We start from the raw sequence: 6009 nt of genomic DNA, 5'->3' as shown, positions 1-6009 counted from the left end.
GTTTGTGGTTAGTCCAAAGACCTATGCTCTGGAGAAGAATTACAGCGCTTTTATTGCCTTTTAAGTTTAAAACAATGAACTTTAATAAAAGAAAACATTTCTACTGGGCTTTTTAACACTCAATAGGAGTTAAAAGCAATTAGGCTAGTAAATGAGCCTGTTTTGTTCCAATTCAATAAGTGCTTGCTTTTATTAACTTCGTTGTCCTTTAAGATTTGGTCTAACGTTTGTCTGCTTTTGGAAAAGGTCACATTTGCCCAATGACTGATGGACAAATACGGAAAGGCAGCCACTTGCACTGGGGAACACCAGCAAGAGACTGGCATTCAAAGCCAGGCCCTGCCAGGTTCTGAGCCACTGTCTGTGTGTCCTCAGTGCTGTTCGCCCTCAGACCACTGCCCTCCCTTCCTGTTCTGCTCTGCGTTGCAGGGAACTACATTTCCCAGGCTTCCTGGCAACAGGCTTCTGGCTGTGTTCCACCAATGGGGATTAGGGATTGAAAGTGGGAGGGAGAAGCCAAGGTGTTGGTCTGCCCCTCCCTCCCTTTTCTGTTTTGGGGTGTACTTTGGCAGTGGCGTGTCTCCTCTGATGGCTTCTCCCTCCATGGTCCAGCCCTGCGTGGCAGCACTGGCTTCTGGGCTCTGATAACGCCACTTCCTCTCTGTGTCCCTCTATCCCCAGTGGCCCTGGCAGGCTTCTGTCTTTGTAAGCTCTGAGCTGCTTCACTGTCTCCTATTTGGCTTCTCAGCTTTTTTTATCTTCTGTGCACCCAATTCCCTGTATTAAATTTCCTCCATGTGAAATGCCTAGCATGGTTTCTCTTCCCTAACAAGACTCAGACTGATGTCCTCTGTGTTCCCAGCCCAAGACAGCAACTAAGCCAGAGCAGTATCTTGGGAAAATCTTGTTGGCTAAGAGCATTTTGGATTCTAATATTCCGAAAAAGGTGGAATTTTGTCCCCCTTTTCCAGGCCTGTCCTCAGTCCCTCCTCACTTTTCATAACCACAGCAATCCAAGAGCACGAGGGGTAACTAGCAGGAGAGCCAGTCCCAGAAAACTTGGGAGAATTTGTCTAGTTCAGTTCTATTTCATGTTCTCAAGCCCCAGCTTCTAATTGTATCTGTCTCCGTAACAAGTGTAATCAGAGAGCCAAAATTAAGTATCCCCAACCTCTGTCCTTCTAATTAATCACAAATCATGAGTGAAAAGAGTAGGCTCAAGAGTTAAAATCAGCCCCAGGAGGCCAGCTTTGTCCATCTGGTCTACAGGGTCTCCACAGAGGCAGGACCTGAAGCCCCCAGCAAGGAGAATGCAAACAAGTCACTTCTGATGACGTCCTGTCTGCAGGGGAATGAGTCTTGAAGGAGACTTCTAGTGAATGTTGACTGGACAAGAATAAAGACTGACGTCAAAGGATTGGGAAGGAATGGGTCAGAGGTCTTCTGCATGTGCCAGTGGTCTGGAGCCTGCAGGGCAGGTCTGTGTATCCAGAAAGGGGAGGGCTGCCCTGTCCCTGTCAGGGGCCACCTGCTCTGTGCAGGGGCTCAGCCTCTGGAGGCAGACCCACATGGCCTCAAATTTGGCTTCTGTTACTTACCAGCTCTGGGGTTTTGAGTGAGTGAGTGACCCAGTCTGAGCCTCAGTTTCCTCATCTATAAAATGGGCACCTATGTAACAGTGCTGTGAGAATAGAAAGAGCTCATGTAAGGACAGAGGAAGTGCTTAACACAGAGTTAGGTCTATTACCTGGATCTGTTCTTTGCCTGAACGTGAGATAAGGGCTCAGGCCTAGCCTCCTCCAATGCCTGTGGCTGCACTTTTTCTGCCTTTGCTTGCCTAGTTGCATTTAAACATACCTTTTTGTGCTTTGGAGCCCTAGTGGCACAGTGGTTAAGAGCTAGGCTGCTAATCAAAAGGTCAGCAGTTTGACCCCACCAGCCAGCTGCTCTTTGGAAACCCTATGGGGCAGCTCTACTCTGTCCTATTGGGTTGCTATGAGTCAGAATTGACTCAACGGCAATGGGCTTGGTGTGGTTTTGATTTTTGTGCTTTGGGAGAAAAAAAAAAATTGAGAAAGCCCCTGGGGTCTGTCTTAGCTGCTTTGCTCTGGCTATGGTCTGCATACCCTAGTTAGTCAGACATAGTCGCCATCTGCTCCTCCCACTAGACTGTCTTCCCATCACCCTACCCCTCCAGGGTCTAGGTGGGATGTCACTTCGGATGACCTGCCTTGGCCTTGCCTCTGTACTTATATCTTCATTGCTTATCAGACACAGGCAGGGACCCTGATACAGCACTAGCCGGAAAGATGTGTGTGTGGGTGGGGGATGGAGCGGGGGTCCCAAAACTCTTGACTGCCTGCTAACCTGGCTTACCCAGCTGTGGAGATGGATTTGAGGCTTTGCTTGAGAGTTGTTGAGGTTATGAGTAAATACATGCTTACAATGAATCACACTTCCAACAAAGGAGGTGGAATTTGTCAGTGAGCTTTCCAACACCAGCAAAGAATCACCTCCGGAACTTGGAACAATGCAGATTCCCGGGCCTGTTCCCAACCCCAGAATCAGAACCTCGGGGGTAGTGGGAGATGTGTGCACAGAAATCTGTATTTTAACAAGTCCTCCTGGTGGTCTTGGAGTCCCTGGGTGTCATAAATGATTAAGTGCACAACTACTAGCCAAAAGGTTGGTGGTATGTGGTTAAGTGCTACGGCTGCTAACCAAAGGGTCGGCAGTTCAAATCCGCCAGGCCCTCCTTGGAAACTCTATGGGGCAGTTCTACTCTGTCCTATAAGGTTGCTATGAGTCAGAACCGACTCGATGGCAGTGGGTTTTTTTTATGAACCCACCCAGAGGCTCCTCAGAAGACAGGTGTGGTGATCTGCTTCTCAAAGGTCACAGCCTTGAAAGCCCTATGGAGCGGTTCTGCTCTCTACGCATGGGGTCCCCATGAGTTAGAATCAACCTGACAGCAAATAACAACAACCACACCGCCTATGAAGTAGGTTCTGTAGTCCTATTTATACAGATAAGGAAATGGAGGCTCAGAGAGGGGAAGTAACTGCCACGTAGTAATACGACTGAAGAGTAGTGGGTCAGGATTTGAACCCAGGGCTGATACAAAAGTCCCTGCTTGAGCCATTCTGTAATGCTGCCTATTTGTGAATCTGTGTTTTCACAGGACCCCCTCCAAAAAACCAAACCCATTGCTGTTGAGTTGATTCCAACTGATAGCGACCCTGTAGGACAGAGTAGAACTGCTGCATAGGGTTTCCAAGGAGCAGCTGGTAGACTCGAACTGCTGACCTTTTGGTTAGCAGCTGAGCTATTAACCACTACGACCCCAGGGCTCCACCAACCATTTTGTGAAAAAAATATACTAAGAACGTCCTACTTGAAAAATGGGAGTCTTAAATTACACTATTGGTCTGTAGTTGGAGAAACACTCGATGCAGGTAAGGAACGAGTGCAGTGTTTCTGAAACTTTGTAGACATGAACGCCTGCTGGGTGAGGGGGGGCTTGTGGTTTAAGACCAAGCTTCCTTGCTGCAGGACTTTTCAGAGCTTTAAAAACATCAATTCTCATTGTGAGTTTCTAAGAAGAAGCTACAATTCTGAGCATTTTCCAAGTTCATTGGGCCATGCACCTTTACACAAAATCTCAAGGGAATACCATCTCCTAGAATACACTTTGCAAAGCCCAGGATCCAGAAGTACTAATAAATACTAACACGTTACCTAGGCAAAGCACTTTACAGCTAGATCCCTGAAGGCTTTCAGACATGATCTCATTTCACAGTGTTTTCTTGCGGGACGAAGGAGAGGGTCATTTGAGACTGTGGTGAGCAAGGGCAGGCCTGGCAGAAGCAGCAGGAGGAGGACATGGGGCTCCTGGGGCAGCTTTGGGAGAAGGCGGGACAAATGGTCCCCTTCATCAATTCCTTGGCTCAGTGCCCAGTTTGCCTCAGGAGACGGGCAGCACCTCCTCAGGAGGCTTCGCTTCCTCCCCAGTGCCTCTCACTGACTTGACTAGAAGGGCTGTGTTCGGGAAACAGGGATGACCACACACGTCCCCTAGCTCTCCAGCCAGCACGAGTCTCCAGCCAGGCATCTCCCTGGCTTTCTTGCTGCAGAAAGACCAGCATGGCTGTTGAGGGGCACAGCTCGCCAGGCGGCCCACAGCATGGCCTCCTGGTCAGAGGGACTTGAGCCCAGGCTGGCCCTGGGTCACATGGCTGGATTGCAGCCCTTCTGTCATCCCCTAATCCCATTCAGGATCAATGAAAGCATCAGATCAATCCTTTCATACCAACGTGTGCTAATACCACGTGCCACCCTTCTCCGGATAAAGCTGCTGTGTGAAGGTGATGCTTGCCTAATGAGGGGATTCCAGGCCCCCTGCAGAGGAATGACGGAGACGGCTCTGACTTGCAGTGTCTTCCCAGGACCCCATAAATGCTCCACCATAAATCCGTCCCCATTAAGTACTCTCCCCTTCTAGGCGCACTATCCCATTTGTGTATCCAGCAGGAAATACAATTCTGTTACGAATAACAAACCTAACGTTCTGAAAGCACCAGGAGGCCTTGGAGGCATTAACCTACCACCACTTCGCATCTGCTCACCTGGATCCCTGCGTCTGAAGGGAGCAACTCAGCATAATAACCAGAGCTAACTGGTCTTCAGCCCTTACCACGTACCAGGCCCTGTTCCAAGCACTTTATTTTGTATTATCTTGTTAAATTCTCACAATGACCGAGTGGAGAAGATGCTAGTTCTGTTTTCCCCGTTTTATAGAAGAGGGAAGCTAGGACAGGGAAGCCAAATGACTTGCCCTTGGTCACACAGCTAAGAAGTAGAGTGGCAGGACTTGAACTCAGGCCACCTGGCCCCAGAGCCTGCAGCAGTCTGCATGGGGCAGTGGCTGAGAAAGCGCACCAAGGCTGAGAAGACGTGTGCTCAGGGACCCCCTCTGCAGGGCACCAGTGTGCCCAGTGCTCAATGGCAGAAGGCTGGCCTGGGTCAAGAGCTGCTGACACTGCAGCCCCACCAAAGGCCTTCAGGGGAAGGTTTTCCCATGCTCCTTAAGGCAAGTGCAAACTCTAAGGCATAAAAACCAAAAAGCCGAACCCAGTGCCGTGGAGTCGATTCCAGCTCACAGCGACCCTATAGGACAGAGTAGAACTGCCCCATAGAGTTTCCAAGGAGCGCCTGGCAGATTCAAACTGCCGTGCCTTTGGTTAGCAGCCGTAGCACTTAACCACTACACCACCAGGGTTTCCACTCTAAGGCATCTGCATCTTAAAGGACAATCTTAGAGAAATGAATGAGTTACCCAAAGGAATAAATCTCAAGTGGGAAATGTTCAAGAATCAGCGGTGGATGCTGTGTAGGACAGAGAATGTTTCTAGGTAAAACAGCCTCTCAAACAAGCATACTAACGAAACACAAACAAAACAAAATCAAACCAAACTAAATAAACAACGAAGAAGCTACATACAAGGCCACCACGCAGGCAATCCCCTCTTCGGCCTGTGGGTGGAGCTGACATTCAGCTCTAGAAATGAAGGGAGATTAGATACAAAGAAGGGAGCCCTGGTGGTGCCAACGGTTATGTGTGGCTGCAGTTCGAACCCACCCAGTGGATCTGCAGGAGAAAGACTTGGCAGGCCACTCCTGGAAAGATTAGTGCCAAGAAAGCCCTATGGAGCAGCTCTACTCGGTCACGTGGGGTCAATATGAGTTCAAAAGGACTCGATGGCACACAACAACAGGTACAAAGGGCTTCAGAGGATGGGAGTAGTTTTTGCTTTTTATTTAATTTAATGCCACGTTTCAAAGAAAGACTATGTTTTCCTAGTTACATACACATCTATGTTAAAAACCCATCCAGATGCTGGAATGGGGCCCTGTCAGCAGTGGGAGGGTCCCCATGGCTCCTTCTGGAAGCCAATGTAGAACCCTGAGTGGGCAGCAGGAGCGTGTGGTCAGCCGGCTTCCAGTGCAACA

The sequence above is a fragment of the Elephas maximus genome, chromosome 23, assembly GCF_024166365.1.
Source record: "Elephas maximus indicus isolate mEleMax1 chromosome 23, mEleMax1 primary haplotype, whole genome shotgun sequence".
NCBI classification, from domain to species: domain Eukaryota; kingdom Metazoa; phylum Chordata; class Mammalia; order Proboscidea; family Elephantidae; genus Elephas; species Elephas maximus.
Note: the sequence above shows the minus strand (reverse complement) of the source record.